The following is a 20127-nucleotide window of genomic DNA, read 5'->3' on the forward strand; positions in this document are numbered from 1 at the left end:
AAGCTTTCTTGCTCCAATGAGGCCCAGCTCTATTATCTTCGACTGTGCTCCATGATAATTTCTTGTTTCCCGTGAAGTTCCCTACAATACCCCCAAGTAGTTTTACATTTTCTTTAACTTTTTAGTGTAGGTTTATAGTCTGCACCTATCAATTCTTGAATAACCCTTAAATACAATTTACCTTCCTAAGATCATCAAGCCACTCAAATCGTGGCCCAATCTCCTTCTTCACTAAGGAGATAAAGGTAATTGTCATGAGCTCCTCTTACTCTACCTCAAAAGACCTATAATATCATCTATCTATCTAGAACATATACATGATAGCAATTTTTACTTTACACTGTATGCCTAATATGATGTGACAACCAGCAGTCATTTGATCAAAGAAATTATTTTCCCCTTTGTGTTAAATAGGCTTATAACTAGCTTTACAACATGATCAGAAATAAGCATGTTTGTTTTGGCAAAGATATCTTCAGCTCTGAAAAATGTCACTTTACTTTTAGAATCTTTTTAGCCTTTCATGACAAAAACTGATCCATTTTATTACAAAAAGTGTTATTTTACTCTTTCCCTGAAAGACAGTTTTGACTGTTTTACAAAGGGATCGTTATGCTTCCTTTTTTTGGAAATTTAAGTGAAAACTTTCATGATGTCAAGCACTGTTTGATAGTTTCATTATTGCCAGGGTGCCAGGGAAAGAGGGTAAGTAGATACACAGTCAAAATCCAATTTTCAGATGTTTATCATCATATTTTCTATGTAACTCTTCTTTTTGGGCTGCTTGGTGGAAATAATACACTTGTAAATCCACTTATTTTCTCTTCTGTTTACTTTACTGTGAGTTACATTAGTCTCATACTTTGACAAATCATCTTATTTCCCTGGTCCACTTTTGTGAATTCAGGATATAACTCAATAAAATAATATGCAAATTCACAAATATAAACAATAGCATGAAAGCACCTGACCTTCTCCTTGCTAACCGAATGTTAGCGAAGACCAAGTGAGCAATATTTCCCTCACAGTACCTGAGCAACCAAGGATATAATAGTCATGAACCATTACGGAGAACGCAATTGAGAGTGTATTGAGAAAGTAATCTGATGATGATATCATAATTAATCCTGCATTTCATATTTATTAAAGCTATTTCAAGCAATGTTTCATCCTTTTCCCCCTCTGGACCATTTGATACTCAGACAGATCGTAAAGTAGGTCAAAGATTTTGCTTTGAGAAACACTCATCGGTTAGCTACCTGAACGCAAAGATTTTCACCCATTCCTTTGACTACCACACACCTAGACCAGCAGAGAACTAATATATGCCTAATAAAAGGTCACAGTCCTTAATGTGTATATTTCAAATTTTGTCCTTTCCCTTCCTTTGCCTTAACATCCTTTTGACTCCAAGGAGACAACTTTTGTAAGCATGACTTTTCAATCCAGTTTGGCCTCTCTGAATTTCTAACCCTTATTGCTACTTCCCTGCTGGAAAATTTCCACTTATGTGGTAAAAATTATCAAGTTTAATATTTCCAAAACAAACTCATCACTATGTACTACATAACATAAAAAGCGCCTCACATTTCCCCCTGCCACTTGTCACATTATTCCATTAGTAATCGAGGCTCACCTTCTCAGCTTTTTATTTCCTCTTTCTCCCATATCTACTGTCAATATTAAAGCCTTATTATCCTTTTAAAACTTGTTTATTTTATTTATAGTTATGTTTAAATTACAACTGTAATATGGACTTATTTGAAGAGCTAATACAATCCAAAGCTGCATAATAAAAGAGTTGATAGTTCAACCCCAACATCCATGTCCTGCCCCTTCTACACAATCAGGGTTTCAAGACTGTTATGGCACAATGACTATTGTTACTTAATTGATACCCAAATTCACGCCAAGCCTCTTTCCAGTTCTACTGCAACTACCGTAACTCAGGTCTGCTCTATCAAAATGACCATTTTTCATGTTTGAGTCTTTCCACTTCGTCCATAATCTATTCTGCTCACTTCCAACATATAGATCTTAAGATCATGTTCTATTTTGCCACTCTCTAACATAATAAAACAAAAACAGCAACAAAAAACACAGCCAGTTGAATAAAGTCTAAACTCCTTATTTTAACATTCAAGGATCTTCTATAGTTGCCAAGGCATAAAATAACAAAAATTTGGATTAGGAATTAAGTGAACAAACTTATCCATTACTAATTGTGTTACTCTAGGATAACACAATTAGTAATGTGCATGATTACACATTCTATTCTAAGTTTCCTTCTTTCCCTATAGAATGAAAAATGAGTATATCAAACAAACATTCTAGCTAACTTTAAAATTATACAAGTCTATCTTTCAAATCTTAGCTTTCATTATTCCACTAAGTGTTCTCTACGTTTCAGTCCAATGAAACTACAGTTGACTCTTGAACATGGGTTTGAACTGTGTGGGTCCACTTACAGGTTAAATTTTTCAATAAATATGCAAAAATGTACATGTACAACATAGTGTGCAAAACTTTTATTGAAGCAGATAGCCTATCCTTACAAACACATAGGGTGAGTGACATTTAATGTAAAGTTAATAATGTGTTATTTTTCTGTTTCATAACTTTGCTTTCAAATAATTACATTACTGTATGGTATGCTTCTCTCTCGTAATTGGAGAAACTTCGTATCAGCCTATCATCACAGGTAAGGGAGTTTTTTTAATGTAATGATGTTTCCAATACTGTACTATGAATATGAATGAAACATTGCATGCTATAAAAATTGATAATGATTCATTCATTAGTGTACAGGATAGGCTACTGTGAAGCAATCATATGTATTACACTAGGCTACCATAAAACAATCATAGTTCTGCCCCTTCATTACCAAGGCATGAATCGTTATACCTGTAAATAAATATCAATTTCTTTTTCACATTATCTTTTCATTTTTGATGTCTACTGTTAGTAATATGTATGACATCTAGTGTTTTGTATCTTGTGGATAATACTGATGTAGGTACTGATAGGTGATTCATCTTATAAACAGAGGAAATAAACCTAGGTTATGGTTAAATATGATACAGTACTGTAAGTGTATTTTCTCTTCCTTATGATTTTCTCAACATTTTCTTTTCTCTAGCTCACTTTATTGTAAGAATACAGTATGCAATACATATTACACACAAAATATGCCTTAACCAACCGTTTATTTTATCAGTAAGACCTCCAGTCAACAGTAGGCTACTAGTAGTTAAGTTCTGGGGGGAGTCAAAGATTTTCAACTGCATGGAGTCAAGTGCCCCAAATCCCCGCATTGTTAAGGGTCAACTATATGTGCCATTTACTCATACTACAACTGCCAGAGTTTTTGCCCTTGCCATTCCTCTCTGTGAGCAATACTGAACTCTTACCCTTAATAAAATATTATCTATACATCATGGTAACATTTTTCAGAAAAAATTTCCTTAACCAGGAAAAAACTACCTTCTATAAAATCCCCAAAGCACGTGGATTTTGCTTCTAAACTGCTTACTTTTTTAATATAGATTTTTAAAAAGTAATTTATAGTTTAAAACAGTTTTAGGTTCACAGAAAAATTGCGTGGAAGATACAGAGATTTCCCATATACTCCCTGACTCCGCACGTGCACAGCTTCACCCACTATCAACATCGCCCACCAGAGTGGGACACTTGCTACAGTCGATGAAACTACTTTGTCATCCAGAGTTCATAGTTTACATCAGGGTTCACTCTCGATGTTGTACACTCTATGGGTTTAGACAAATGTATAGTGACATATACTTATCATTATAGTGTAATACAAAATAGTCTCAATGCCCTAAGAATCTTCCGTACTCCACCTATGCATCCCTCCCTCCTCTATAACCTGTAGAGCCCACTCATCATTTACTGTCTCCACAATTTTGCATTTTCCAGAATGTTGCTGGAATCATACATTATGTAGCTTTTTCAGTCTGGCTTCTTTCACTTAGGATTGTGCATTTAAGGTTCCTCCAGGTCATTTCATAGCTTGACATCTCAATTCTCTATAGAGATGAATAATATTCCATTGTCAGGGCGTACAACAGTTTATTTACCATTCACCTGCTGAAGTATAGCTTGATGGCTTCCAAGTCTGGGAATTATGTACAAACTGCTATAAACATCCATGTGCAGGGTTTTGTGTGGACATAAATTTTCAACTAACTTGGGTAAATACCAAAGTTTACAATTGATGGGTTGAAGGGTAAGAGAATGTTTAGTTTTGTAAGAAACTGGCAAACTGTCTTCCAACGTGGCTGTACTGTTTTGCATTCCCACCAACAATGAATGAGAGTTTCTGTTGCTCCATATACTTGCTCCATATACTGGTATTTGGTGCTGTCAGTGTTTTGGATTTATTCCATATTCTAGGAGTGTGTAGTAGTATCTCATTATTGTTCTCATTTGCAATTCCTTAATAACAGATGGTGTTGAGTATTATAACTATTTTTGTACACATATCTCCATTTTAATTATGGACTTCTTAAGGGTAGCCAACGTTATTTACCTTTCTGTCATCTACTGAATGTAACATAATGCCTTAAAATAATTAATGAATAAATGCTAGGATTTTAGTGAAGAATAAAAGAAAATTAAAAAGGATTGTCTCAGTTAATTAGAAGGATGAATGCAGTCTCCCAGGCGTCTAAGTTATAAGGCCAGAGTTAGTCACTGCTAGAATGGTAGTAATTTTCTATATTTGCAAATATTTATATGTATATTATTTGTTCACAGATGATATTCTTTCTTGTAATGAAATAGATTTGTAGGTCCAAGGTACATGACCTTAATGTACTACTCTTGATGCTTTGTTTGTTTGCATAGACTGAGAGAGATTAAAGGGAAAATGAGCTATACTTCCAATATGTTAACTCCTATCCAGGACCTCCCTAAACCTTCAGTAATGGCAATCTAACATTCAAAGTTAATTCATATAGCAAAGATCTATTATTTACTATATACTGGGCACTATTCTAGAACAAGTTAACACACTGTGAGCAAAACCAAACAGTTTCTATTAATGATAAAGTTGATTACAGTAAAGTTAATGATAAAGCAAATGTAAAGATATACATTTCAGCTTTTCCCCCTATATCTAATAAAATATTTCAAGATCATATGCCATTCAGTATATTTTAAATCAATGTTATTTTAGTTTAGAAATAAATAAATCTGAAAAGAATAAGGTTAAAACCCTTTAAACCACGTTCAAAATATTTACTTTATTTCTGTTCTTCATTTGCAAAATAAATATGTATATTTTAATTTCCTTATGGCTGTGAGACAGTTGAATCTAGAAGACTCATTTTGACATTTGGACTTGAAGACTCATTTTTAACCATCTTTTTGCTTTTTGCTATGACTTCATCAGGTTTCCCATCCAAACTATATACTGGAATTTTTTTTTAAGTTAAAAAAAATTTTATATATATATATACCACTGCATACAGATAGTATCCAAATGAATTTCAACATCTCTGTTTTGGCAGAAATTCAGATTTATAAACAGCAGGCTTCCGTCTGGAATTATAGTCTATATAAAGAGGGAAAACAGATTGATATTCATTCACCATAGTTTACAAGAGCTGAGAATGCTTATCTCTTGATAAGGATGGCTAGAGGCCATCTGTAACAGATCACATGCAAATAAAAGTTTGGAATGTAAATTAATCTCTTAAAATACAATGCAACTGGAAAGTGATATATATGATATACATCCAATGCTCTTCTATAAATAATTGTCAAATAATTATAAATTTAGTAAAATTCTATTATGTGTATGTACTTAATATTTGTATGAATGAATGTGCTGTCCTTTACATATGAAGTTAAAATTATCCAGTCACCATGAGTTAAATGTGTGATTTGAATTGTTGGTAGGATTTATCAGTCTACAGTGAGTCACAGTCTTTTAATCCTCTTTATGGTGTATACTCATAAACTGGCTGGAATGGGTCAAGGAAAGAGTTCATAGATAGTATTAATATACAAAAACATGTAATGGAATTTTAGGTCTTGATAGTTTAAATTTTAAATAATATTTTCATTTGAATACACATATAACTATGTTCTGACAATGATTTTAAAGTTATTTTGCATTTTATTACAGTTATATGTTTATTTTCTACTCTAAAGAAGTACTATGATATATTCAGATCAGGACATTATAGGAACTACTTTGTATTTTAAAACAAGTGTAAATGGTATATTATACATAGGTCTGGTACACAATGCAAAACTGTTTCACACACAATCACACAAATATGCTAACAGAGCCAAAGAAGTCCATTGGGGCCCAAGAGTCATAAACGTCCCATGTTTTTTAAAATCCTCAAATAAGCTAATATACTTTAGCTTGAAATCACAGCACGGAAACAAGAACTCAGCTTTAGCTGTGTTTTGCTAAAGATGGCTATGTAATGATGGCACATAGTTTCAGAAGGTCCTGGACATATGTGATAAAGTAGAAAAATTCCATAAATACTTGAGTGTATCTCCACTCAACTGTAATTACTTAATCATTTTAGAACATACTGTCAATTGAAAAACAGTGATTAAGTTGCACTCTCTTCATTCCGATTGGTCTAAATGTTTGGAAAAGTGAGTTCCATAATACTGAAGGAAAAAGCACACACACACACACACATATATATATACCCACACACACACACACACACACACACATATATATATATATATACACACATATACATACTGACATAAATGTGTGTAGGTATATATATATATACACACACACATCTATGCACATTTATATGTATGTCTATATATATGATAAGAATTGATCACTTGTGTCAATTGATTGTGCTGTAATTAACAGATTAACCACCTTAAAATTACTTATACATCTAATACTTTGTACACAAAAATTTCCAGAGGCAGAGTTGTTTCAGATTTGGTTCTAAGTCAAGAAGGTATTATTATGACCCAAGTAAATTCTTTCTATTGGTCTCCTCTGTTATCCTCCCCATATCAACTCTATCTCTCATGACTGCAAGAAGGCTTCAGAAATCCCAGACTTCATGTGCACTCACTGCCACAACCACCAAAGAAGAGTGTTTTATGCTTTTCATCTCTTTTTATTTGCGGAGAATTACCTTTCCTGACACCTTACAAAAGACTTTCCCTTTCCATTTCCATTGGCACGGTCAAGTTTATATTCCAATGTCCTAGCTGCAAGGGAAGCTGGGAAAGCAAGTATATAAGCCTACAAGGGTGGGCCAGCTCTGCCAACAGAGAAGGACCAGGACAGGGACAGGGGTTGGGAGAATTATCCGCAAGTCTACCACATATCTAGATTTGTCTAATTTATCCAACGCTGTTCAAAATTCATCTACGTACCTACCTATCCCCCTTTTTTCTCTCTCCCTCTTCCCCACACCAGAGACACACATACACACATACGTGCACCCATGTGTGCATTTTTTCTCTGCAATTATTAGCTGTGTAAGGGAGATGTTGTTTATTATCACCTCTCTACTATACCCAGATTGTAATTAAAACTCTTAGGGGAGAGGGGGAAGATGGCAGAAGAGTAAGACGAGATCAACTTCCTCCCCACAGATACATCAGAAATACATCTACATGTGGAACAACTCCTACAGAACACCTACTGAACGCTGGCGGAAGACCTCAGCCCTCCCAAAAGGCAAGAAACTCCCCACGTACCTGGGTAGGGCAAAAGAAAACAGAAAAAACAGAGACAAAAGAATAGGGATGGGACCTGCACCAGTGGGAGGGAGCTGTGAAGGAGGAAAAGTTTCCACCCCCTTCGCGGGCGGAGACTGTGGGTGGCGGAGGGGGAAGCTTCGGAGCCGCGGAGGAGAGCACAGCAACAGGGGTGCGGAGGGCAAAGAGGAGAGATTTCCGCACAGAGGATCGGTGCCGGCCAGCACCCGAGAGGCTTGTCTGCTCACAGCCGGGGTGGAAGGGAGCTGGGAGCTGAGGCCCGGGCTTCGGTCGGAGTGCAGGGAGCGGACTGGGGTTGGCGGCATAAACACAGCCTGCTGGGGGTTAGTGCTCCACGTCCAGCCGGGAGGGAGTCCGGGAAAAAGACTGGACCTGCCGAAGAGGCAAGAGACTTTTTCTTCCCTCTTTGTTTCCTGGTGCGCGAGGAAAGGGGATTAAGAGCGCTGCTTAAAGGGGCTCCAGAGACGGGCGCGAGCCGCGGCTAACAGCGCAGACCCCAGAGATGGGCGTGAGATGCTCAGGCTGCTGCTGCCACCACCAAGAAGCCAGTGTGCGAGCACAGGTCACTGTCCACACCTCCCGGGGAGCCTATGCAGCCCGCCACTGCCAGGGTCCCGGGATCCAGGGACAACATCCCCGGGACAACACACAGCACGCCTCAAGCTGGGGTAACATCATGCTAGCCTCTGCCGCCGCAGGCTGGCCCCAAACTCCATACCCCTCCCTCTCCCCGGCCTGAGTGAGCCAGAGCCCCCAAATCAGCGGCTTCTTTAACCCCGTCCTGTCTGAGCGAAGAACAGATGCCCTCCGGCGACCTACATGCATAGGCGGGGCCAAATCCAAAGCTGAACCCCGGGAGCTGTGTGAACAAAGAAGAGAAAGGGAAATCTCTCCCAGCAGCCTCAGGAGCAGCAGATTAAATCTCCACAATCAACTTAGGTACCCTGCATTTGCGGAATACCTGAATAGACAACGAATCATCCCAAATTGAGGAGGTGGACTTTGAGAGCAAGATTTATAATTTTTTCCCCTTTGCCTCTTTTTTTGAGTGTGTATGTGTATGCTTCCATGTGAGATTTTGTCTGTATAGCTTTGCTTTCACCATTTGTCCTAGGGTTCTATCCATCCGTTTGTTTTTTTTTTTTACTTTCTAAAAAATTTTTTTTCTTAATAATTATTTTTTATTTTAATAACTGATTTTATTTTACCTTATTTTATTTTATTTTCCTTTATCCTCTTTCTTTCGTTCTTTCTTTCTTTCTGCTTTTTCTCTCTTTTATTCTGAGCCGTGTGGATGAAAGGCTCTTTGTGCTGCAGCCAGGAGTCAGTGCTGTGCCTCTGAGGTGGGAGAGCCAACTTCAGGACACTGGTCCACAAGAGACCTCCCAGCTCCATGTAAAATCGAATGGCAAAAATCTCCCAGAGATCTCCATATCAAAACCAATACCCAGCTTCACTCAACGATCAGCAAGCTACAGTGCTGGACACCCTATGCCAAACAACTAGCAAGACAGGAACACAACCCCACCCATTAGCAGAGAGGCTGCCTAAAATCATAATACGTCTACAGACACCCTAAAACACACCACAACACATGGACCTGCCCACCAGAAAGACAAGATCCAGCCTCATCCACCAGAACACAGGGACTAGTCCCCTCCACCAAGAAGCCTACACAACCCACTGAACCAACTTTAGTCACTGGGGATAGACACCAAAAACAACGGGAACTATGAACATGCAGCCTGCAAAAAGGAGACCCCAACACAGTAAGATAAGCAAAATGAGAAGACAGAAAAACACACAGCAGATGAAGGAGCTAGATAAAAACCAACCAGACTTAACAAATGAAGAGGAAATAGGCAGTCTACCTGAAAAAGAATTCAGAATAATGATAGTAAAGATGATCCAAAATCTTGGAAATACAATAGAGAAAATGCAAGAAACATTTATCAAGGACCTAGAAGAACTACAGATGAAAAAAGCAATGATGAATAATACAATAAATGAAATTAAAAAAACTCTAGAAGGGATCAATAGCAGAATAACTGAGGCAGAAGAATGGACAAGTGACCTGGAAGATAAAATAGTGGAAATAACTACTGCAAAGCAGAATAAAGAAAAAAAAATAAAAACAACTAAGGACAGTCTCAGAGACCTCTGGGACGACATTAAACGAAACAATATTTGAATTATAGGGGTCCCAGAGGAAAAAGAGAAAAAGAAAGGGACGAGAAAATATTTGAAGAGATTATAGTGGAAAACTTCCCTAATATGGGAAAGGAAATAGTTAATCAAGTCCAGGAAGCACGGAGAGTCCCATACAGGATAAATCCAAGGAGAAATCTGCCAAGACACATATTAATCAAACTGTCAAAAATTAAATACAAAGAACAAATATTAAAAGCAGCAAGGGAAAAACAACAAATAACACACAAGGGAATCCCCATAAGGTTAACAGCTGATCTTTCAGCAGAAACTCTACAAGCCAGAAGGGACTGGAAGGACATATTTAAAGTGATGAGGAGAAAAACCTACAACCAAGATTACTCTACCCAGCAAGGATCTCATTCAGATTAGATGGAGAAATTAAAACCTTTACAGACAAGAGAAAGCTGAGAGAGTTCAGTACCACCAAACGAGCTTTACAACAAATGCTAAACGATCTTCTCTAGGCAAGAAACACAAGAGAAGGAAACGACCTACAATAACAAACAGAAAACAATTAAGAAAATGGTAATAGGAACATACATATCAATAATTACCTTAAATGTAAATGGATTAAATGCTCCCACCAAAAGACACAGACTGGCTGAATGGATAGAAAAACAAGACCCATATATATATATGCTGTCTACAAGAGACCCACTTCAGACCTAGAGACACTTACAGACTGAAAGTGAAGGTATGGAAAAAGATATTCCATGCAAATGGAAACCAAAAGAAAGCTGGAGTAGCAATTCTCATATCAGACAAAATAGACTTTAAAACGAACACTATTACAAGAGACAAAGAAGGACACTACATAACGATCAAGGGATCGATCCAATAAGAAGATATAACAATTGTAAACATTTATGCACCCAACATAGGAGCCCCTCAATACATAAGGCAAATGCTAAAACCCATAAAAGGAGAAATCAATGGTAACACAGTCATAGTAGGGGACTTTAACCCCCACTTTAACCAAAGGACAGATCATACAAAATGAAAATAAATGAAGAAACACAAGCTTTAAATGATACATTAAACAAGATGGACTTAATTGATATTTATAGGACATTTCATCCAAAAACAACAGAATACACATTCTTCTCAAGTGCTCATGGAACATTCTCCAGGAGAGATCATATCTTGGGTCACAAATCAAGCCTTGGTAAATTTAAGAAAATTGAAATTGTATCAAGTATCTTTTCCGACCACAACGCTATGAGACTAGATATCAATTACAGGAAAAGATCTGTAAAAAATACAAACACATGGAGGGTAAACAATACACTACTTAATAACGAAGTGATCACTGAAGAAATCAAAGAGGAAATCAAAAAATGCCTAGAAACAAATGACAATGGAGACACGACGACCCAAAACCTATGGGATGCCGCAAAAGCAGTTCTCAGAGGGAAGTTTATAGCTATACAAGCATACCTTAAGAAACAGGAAACATCTCAAATAAACATCCTAACCTTGCACCTAAAGCAATTAGAGAAAGAAGAACAAAAGAACCCCAAAGTTAGCGGAATGAAAGAAATCATAATGATCAGATCAGAAATAAATGAAAAGGAAATGAAAGAAATGATAGCAAAGATCAACAAAACTAAAAGGCGGTTCTTTGAGAAGATAAACAAAATTGATAAACCATTAGCCAGACTCATCAAGAAAAAAACGGAGAAGACTCAAATCAACAGAATTAGAAATGAAAAAGGAGAAGTAACAACAGACACTGCAGAAATACAAAAGATCATGAGAGATTACTACAAGCAACTCTATGCCAATAAAATGGACAACCTGGAAGAAATGGACAAATTCTTAGAAATGCACAAGCTGCCAAGACTGCATCAGGAAGAAATAGAAAATATGAAAAGACCAATCACAAGCACTGAAATTGAAGCTGTGATTTAAAATGTTCCAACAAACAAAAGCCTAGGACCAGATGGCTTCACAGGCTAATTCTATCAAACATTTAGAGAAGAGCTAACACCTATCCTTTTCAAACTCTTCCAAAACATAGCACATGCAGGAACACTCCCAAGCTCATTCTACAAAGCCACCATCACCCTGATATCAAAACCAGACAAAGATGTCACAAAGAAAGGAAACTACAGGCCAATATCTCTGATGAACACAGATGCAAAAATCCTCAACAAAATACTAGCAAACAGAATTCAACAGCACATTAAGAGGATCCTACACCATGATTAAGTGGGTTTTTTTCCAGGACTGCAAGGATTCTTCAATATACGCAAATCAATCAGTGTAATAACACCATATTAACAAACTGAAGGGCAAAAACATATGGTCATCTCAATAGATGCAGAGAAAGCTTTCAACAAAATCCAACACCCATATATGATAAAAACCCTCCAGAAAGTAGGCATACACAGAAGTTTCCTCAACATACTAAAGGCCATATATGACAAACCCACAGCCAACATCATCCTCAATCATGAAAAACTGAAACCATTTCCACTAAGATCAGGAACAATACAAGGTTGCCCATTCTCTCACCACTCTTAGTCAACATAGTTTTGGAAGTTTTAGCCACAGCAATCAGAGAAGAAAAGGAAATAAAAGAAATCCAAATCGGAAAAGAAGAAGAAAAGCTGTCAGTGTCTGCAGATGACATGATACTATACATAGAGAATCCTAAAGATGCTACCAGAAAACTACTAGAGCTAATCAATGAATTTGGTAAAGTATCAGGATACAAAAGTAATGCACAGAAATCTCTTGCATTCCTATACACTAATGATGAAAAATCTGAAAGTGAAATCAAGAAAACACTCCCATTTACCACTGCAACAAAAAGAATAAAACATCTAGGAGTAAACCTACCTAAGGAGACAAAAGACCTGTATGCAGAAAATTATAAGACACTGATGAAAGAAATTAAACATGATACAAGTAGATGGAGAGATATACCATGTTCTTGGATTGGAAGAATCAACATGGTGAATATGACTCTACTACGCAAAGCAATCTACAGATTCAATGCAATCCCTATCAAACTACCACTGGTATTTTTCACAGAACTAGAACAACAAATTTCACAATTGGTATGGAAACGCAAAAGACTCCGAATAGCCAAAGCAATCTTGAGAACAAAAAACGGAGGTGGAGGAATCAGGCTCCCTGACTTCAGACTATACTACAAAGCTACAGTAATCAAGACAGTATGGTACTGGCACAAAAACAGAAAGATAGATCAATGGAACAGGATAGAAAGCCGAGAGATAAACGCACACACATATGGTCACCTTATCTTTGATAAAGGAGGCAGGAATGTACAGTGGAGAAAGGACAGCCTCTTCAATAAGTGGTGCTGGGAAAACTGGACAGGTCCATGTAAAAGCATGAGATTAGATCACTCCCTAACACCATATACAAAAGTAAGCTCAAAATGGATCAAAGACCTAAATATAAGGCTAGAAACTATCAAACTCTTAGAGGAAAAGATAGGCAGAACACTCTATGACATAAATCACAGCAAGATCCTTTTTGACCCACCTCCTAGAGAAATGGAAATAAAAACAAAAATAAACAAATGGGACCTAATGAAACTGCACAGCTTTTGCACAGCAAAGGAAACCATAAACAAGACCAAAAGACAAGCCTCAGAATAGGAGAAAATATTTGCAAATGAAGCAACTGACAAAGGATTAATCTCCAAAATTTACAAGCAGCTAAGCAGCTCAATAACAAAAAAACAAACAACCCAATACAAAAATGGGCAGAAGAACTAAATAGACATTTCTCCAAAGAAGATATACAGACTGCCAACAAACACATGAAAGAATGGTCAACATCATTAATCATTAGAGAAATGCAAATCACAACCACAATGAGATATCATCTCACACCGGTCAGAAGGGCCATCATCAAAAAATCTAGAAAAAGGGCTTCCCTGGTGGCGCAGTGGTTGAGAGTCCTCCTGCCGATGCAGGGGACATGGGTTCGTGCCCCGGTCTGGGAAGATCCCACATGCCGCGGAGTGGCTGGGCCTGTGAGCCATGGCCACTGAGCCTGCTCATCCGGAGCTAGTGCTCTTCAACGGGAGAGGCCACAACAGTGAGAGACCCGCATACTCCCCCCAAAAATTTAAAAAATAAAAAAAATCTAGAAACAATAAATGCTGGAGATGGTGTGGAGAAAAGGGAAAACTCTTGCACTGCTGGTGGGAGTGTGAATTGGTACAGCCACTATGGAGAACAGTATGGCGTTTCCTTAAAAATCTACAAATAGAACTACCATATGACCCAGCAATCCCACTACTGGGCATATATGCTGAGAAAACCATAATTCAAAAAGAGTCATGTACCAAAATGTTCATTGCAGCTCTATTTACAATAGCCAGGAGATGGAAACAACCTAAGTGTCCCTCATTGGATGAATGGATAAAGAAGATGTGGCACATATATACAATGGAATATTACTCAGCCATAAAAAGAAATGAAATTGAGCTATTTGTAATGAGGTGGATGGACCTAGAGTCTGTCATACAGAGTGAAGTAAGTCAGAAAGAGAAAGACATATACCATATGCTAACATATATATATGGAATTTAAGAAAAAAAAATGTCATGAAGAACCTAGAGGTAAGACAGGAATAAAGACACAGACCTACTAGAAAATGGACTTGAGGATATGGGGAGGGAGAAGGGTAAGCTGTGACAAAGTGAGAGAATGGCATGGACATATATACACTACCAAACGTAAAATAGATAGCTAGTGGGAAGCAGCCGCATAGCACAGGGAGATCAGCTCGGTGTTTTGTGACCACCTAGAGGGGTGGGATAGGGAGGGTGGGAGGGAGGGAGACGCAAGAGGGAAGAGATAAGGGAACATATGTATATGTATAACTGATTCACTTTGTTATAAAGCAGAAACTAACACACCATTGTAAAGCAACTATACTCCAATAAAGATGTAAAAAAAAAAAAAAAACCCTTAAATCTTGGCTGGATTTTTACCTACAACGATTACAGAAGCCTTTCTTGGCATCTGTAAAAACAAAGAGCTGTCACAGGTTTGTAGCTCTTAAAAAAATAAATAAATAAAATAAAAAGGAAGAAGAGAAGAGAAAAGCAATAAAAATGTGTGCTGGACTCATGTATTTCTCTTATAAGTTAGTTGGGGGAAAATGTACCCATTCCCAGCATTGCTAAATGCCTTTATTCAAAATTCAAATATTAAAAGATGTTACACATTTTGTTTCCCCTTATTCATTTTTTAAGAGCTACTATGTCAGCTCTCTCATCTTCAGCAATTTTGGGATTATAGTGTTATAGTTCATTTTTGCATGTAATTAATACAGAAACAACTCACCTAAATGTAAGTATCTTTAAAGAGCTAATATTTAACATACAGATATTTAACTGACTCCAATGCAATTGATTCAAATTAATGGAAAGTGTATAGTGAAAAGGATTTTCAAATGACTTACCAGAATCTTATAATTACATCCTTGTGTTAAATCATTTATAAATAAAATTGAAAATGACACATCAGAAATTACTGAGATTACTGGTTTTCATGAAACACTGAAGCATGACTGTATCATTTTTCTCAAATCTACATTTTATGATTTGTTACTGATAATTGGTATCCTGTATATGTTCTTTCTAATTACACTCACTCAAAGTTGAAATTAATAAAAAGAAAAACCCAAGGATGGGTCACAAATAGCAAAATTAATATCTCTCAACACAGAAACCCAAGCAGTTAAGTAAAATCATAAGTTGCAAATCTTGGTGTTTCTATTAATGCAAAATAATGAAAAGGCCAAACTTCATTTGTATAAATTTTATGTGTGTATTGACACATGGTGACCTTTTAAAATCATAAAAGCCATGTTTTCCTTTATTTGAAGTCTCAGTGTTTGTAAAAGAAATGTTAGTTTTTGGGGGTTTTCTTTCCAAAAAGAATGCTATTTAACTTCATATGTACCTGTCTTTGCCAAAATAGCTTTTATGTTGCCATTGCATTGAGGCCAATTATGCCTGTTTTACAAGTGGTTGTATGCATTTTATTTTCCATTAGCAATGGTCAAGATATCTGAGATCTTGGGCTTCCCTGGTGGCGCAGTGGTTGAGAGTCCTCCTGCCGATGCAGGGGCCACGGGTTCATGCCCCGGTCTGGGAAGATCCCACATGCCGCAGAGTGGCTGGGCCTGTGAGCCGTGGCTGCTGAGCCTGCACGTCTGGAGCCTGTGCTCTGCAATGGGAGAGGCCACAACAATGAGAGGCCCACGTACCGCAAGAAAAAAAAAAAAAAGCTTTAAGAAAGATATCTGAGACCTTAATAAGAGTCACCTTGTCTGGAATTCTTTACCAGCATTGCTTCAGTAAGGTGAAGTAGCATAATATTGGCGTAAGGTACAAAAATGGATCAGTAACCTATTTTTAAAAAGTCCCTTCCAGCATGTAAAGAATTTATTTTTCTACTCTGCAAGCTAATCTCTACGCAATTTTCTCACTTAAAAATAGTTAGATAACTGCAGGGAATAGATATATTCATAAATACCCCAAAAAGGTAGTAAAATCTTATTTTCTGATAAAATGAAAAGGATCAATATGTGAATGAACCTTCTCTTTTTTCTTATGTTTGAAAAATGCATTCATTTTTAAATAACAGATTCCCTTCTGGAATGTCTATGCTGAAGACACTGTTTCCCTCAATATTCCTTGAGGACACGGAGCAATTTATTTGTACTATTGTATCCGGTTCATGAAATATTAAAGCTACATGGAAATGGCTGCTGAAATGTGTGCACATATTTTCCCTCATAGAAATCCTTAGTCAACTATATTACAAAGACTCAATCTCCTCATTTTAATCAAAGTACGAAAATCTCACACCTTATGGAAATTACTGATCAGAGCCATTTGAGACTGGAAACCACACACATTCACAGCATTTTAAACTGTATACAGCAGCGGTCCCCAAACTTTTGGGCACCAGGGACCGGTTTCATGGAAGACAATTTTTCAACAGGCAAGGGGTGGAGGGGGTGGGATTCAGGTGGTAATGGGAGTGATGGGGACTCAAGTAAACCTTTCTGAGGAGATTTCTTCACACTCTGTTAACTGCAAAACAGATGAATCTGCTGCAAATTTCCACACAATGGAAAGATTATTTGGCATTTACAGAATCCACCAGGAAGGGACTTACTCCTTGCAACAGTTTAACTTATTTTCCATGAACTTTTGTCTTTCTCCATGCACAAAAGTCACACTGAAAAGTTCAAGAAACTAAATAATATTCAACAATGGGTATTTCCTCTAAATCGAATAATTGTTGTTTAATTATACATAGTAAAAGAATCACAATTTTATAACTTTTTAGATATTTTCAATAGCACTTTTGAGAAGGTTTTGTTAAACTGCTAGGCAGATACTTTAGAGCTTTTGGAGATGGATTTCTGCTACCCTCACAGTCTCTCAAATGTACTTAAAGTGTAGATATAGCTAAGAATATAACTAAGTAGATATACAACTTCCTGGGTTGCAGGGGTTTGGCGGAAGGTGGGGAGGAGGATGTAATGATGAATTTGTACAAATCTACTACTCAGATAGAGAAAACAATATAAAACAGCACTAACTCATATATAAGAATTAAGCAAGTTTCAGTAATAGTCAATATATTATTTCATTTAATTTAGTCTTTACGATTAAGAAAATGTAAAGAAACCTGAATAGTATCATCTTTATCCTTTTCTCCTAAGTTCGTCCTTTTAAACCAAGGGTAGATGACAAATGGCATTTCAGAGTTGAACAGATCCACAGGGAAAATCTAATCCAATACCTTCATTTCATAGTTCAGCAAGGTGAGGTTAAAAAAAGAGACAAATTAATATTTGACTTGTCTACATTAAACACGTGCGTGAGGGCTGATAATACTCTAAAAGAACAAAGCCATATGTTTTTATTCAACATTTACTGTATGCTTGCTTTGTGCCAGGGGCTACACAATAGTGGGGAGAAAGGTAGATTCTGCCTGTTCCATGAAACTTATCTCATGGAAATGACAAGCTTTAATTAATTAATCACACTGAGGCCGGAGATGGATGGGCTCCAGATTAGACATTTACAACTGGCCTTATGTTTACATTTCATGGGGCAGGAAAAAGTGGGCTTTGAGCTGGACACTTGCAACTAGCATCCTGTTTGCATTTCCTGAGACAGGAGATAGGCGGGCTTCAGGTTAGACATTTAAAATCAGCCTCCTGTTTGCTCTCCGAAATGGAAGCAATGACAGAGACAGGGTAAATAGCCAAGCTTTATCTCTGGTGGATGATTTAAGATAACAGTCGTGGCAGGAACAAAGAGAGGCAAAACCTTGTCTGAGTAAAGGATCAAGGGATTTCCACTTCCCCTCTCCTTGGGGCAAGGGAGACATGACACCTGTGCAGAAAGGCTGCTTGGGAGTCAAAAGTCAGGGAACAACCCCAGGCCATGGTGACTCTTGCTTCTCTCAGATGCCTTCGTATCGGGGTCCATTTTGGCTGAGAGGTGCATGCGCGCCTAAGGGGAGGGTCCTGAGACAAATTAGCCAGGGGTTACAAAGCAAGATGATTGGCCAGAAGGAAGACAAAGACCTGGAAAACTGCCCCCTTATAAAGGATTTAAACTTCCCAAAGGTGCGACTCTCTCTCTGAGTTCGCCCATGCATCTTTCGGCATGTACTCCGCTTTTCCAATAGACTTTTTACTTTTCTCTTTACCTTCTGCCTCCATGCCTGAATTCTTTCTTGACAAGGCAGGCAAGAACTGGGGGCTTAGGTCCTAGCAGCTGGCCTCTGTGGTCTAGCAGTTAGGAATCCTGGTCTGGGAACTAAAGTCTTGCTTCCAGCTGCCAGTAAGTTGCCACTTACTGCAAGTTGCCGCTTACTGCTGTGTGCGTCCAAAATCAATACTAGCATATGTATTATCATAAAGTGAGATAAGTGCTAAGAAGTAACGTTAATGAGACAGAAACCTATCTTAGGTTTGAAAAAGGCATTGCCTGAGATGATACCTGAAGAATGTATCATGTATAGGAGTTAACTAGCAGAAAGAGATTATGGGAGAGTGGTTCGATTTCCTGGTACAGGAAACAACGTACGCAAAGGCCTTTGTGGGGTGAGAGCATCATCAGTTTAAGAATGTGAATACATATAGATCTACAGAAATCACCTAAGCTGAAGAGAGAGAGGAAATGGATTCAAGAAATGAACACAGCTTCAAAGCTTTATGGGAAAATATCAAATGTTCTATCCTATGAGTAACTGAAGTCCCAGAAGACAGGAAGACAGAGAATGGGGCAAAGGAAACATTTGAAGAAACAGTGGGCAAAAACTTCTCAAATTTGATGAAGACATAAACTTACAAGACACAATAAGCTCATTAGACTCCAAAGAAAATACAAAGAAAACCCCAGGTAATCATATCATAGTAAAACTGCTGTAAACCAAAGATAAAAAGATCATCTTCAAAGCAACTAAGTAAGAAAACATTATTCCATACAGAATAATAACAACTTAGACTACTGTGGATTTCTCGTTAGAAAGCATGCAAGTCAGAAGTCAGTGGGAAAATATCTGAAAGTTCTGAAGGGATTTATTAGTTTCTACTCTTGTATTATTTACTTTCTCTGGATTACTTATTTTTTTTAACTTCTCAAATTTAACAGGATATCTCATTGATTTTCAGTCCACCTCATTCTGTATAAATAGAAGCACTAAAAGTGACAAATACCAACGTGACTGCATCACTAACTTTCTGATATAATTTTTATCACCTAGTTTAAAATATTTTCTAATTTCCATTTTGATTTTTTTCTGCAATGCATGAGTTATTTAAAAGTGTGCTTTTAAAATTGCCAATTCTATTTTTTTAATAATTCACTTTTAACTTTTAATGAGAGTCAAAATGGAATGTATGAATCAGAGGTTTAGAAATTCATCAACACCTGTTCTTATAGTATAATGCATATCTAATTTTTACAAATGATTTTTATATTCTTGATAACAATGTGAAGGCTGTAACTGCTAGGTACAAGCTAAATATATATGCTTATCAGACCAAGCTTATTTACAGTTGGATCAAATCTTGTATTTCTTTAGTAAAGGATAATAAAATCAGACAAAAATTAAAAGGGAGATATGTGATATACTTCTAACT

This window comes from Tursiops truncatus, chromosome 13 (genome assembly GCF_011762595.2).
Source record: "Tursiops truncatus isolate mTurTru1 chromosome 13, mTurTru1.mat.Y, whole genome shotgun sequence".
Classification (NCBI taxonomy): Eukaryota; Metazoa; Chordata; class Mammalia; order Artiodactyla; family Delphinidae; genus Tursiops; species Tursiops truncatus.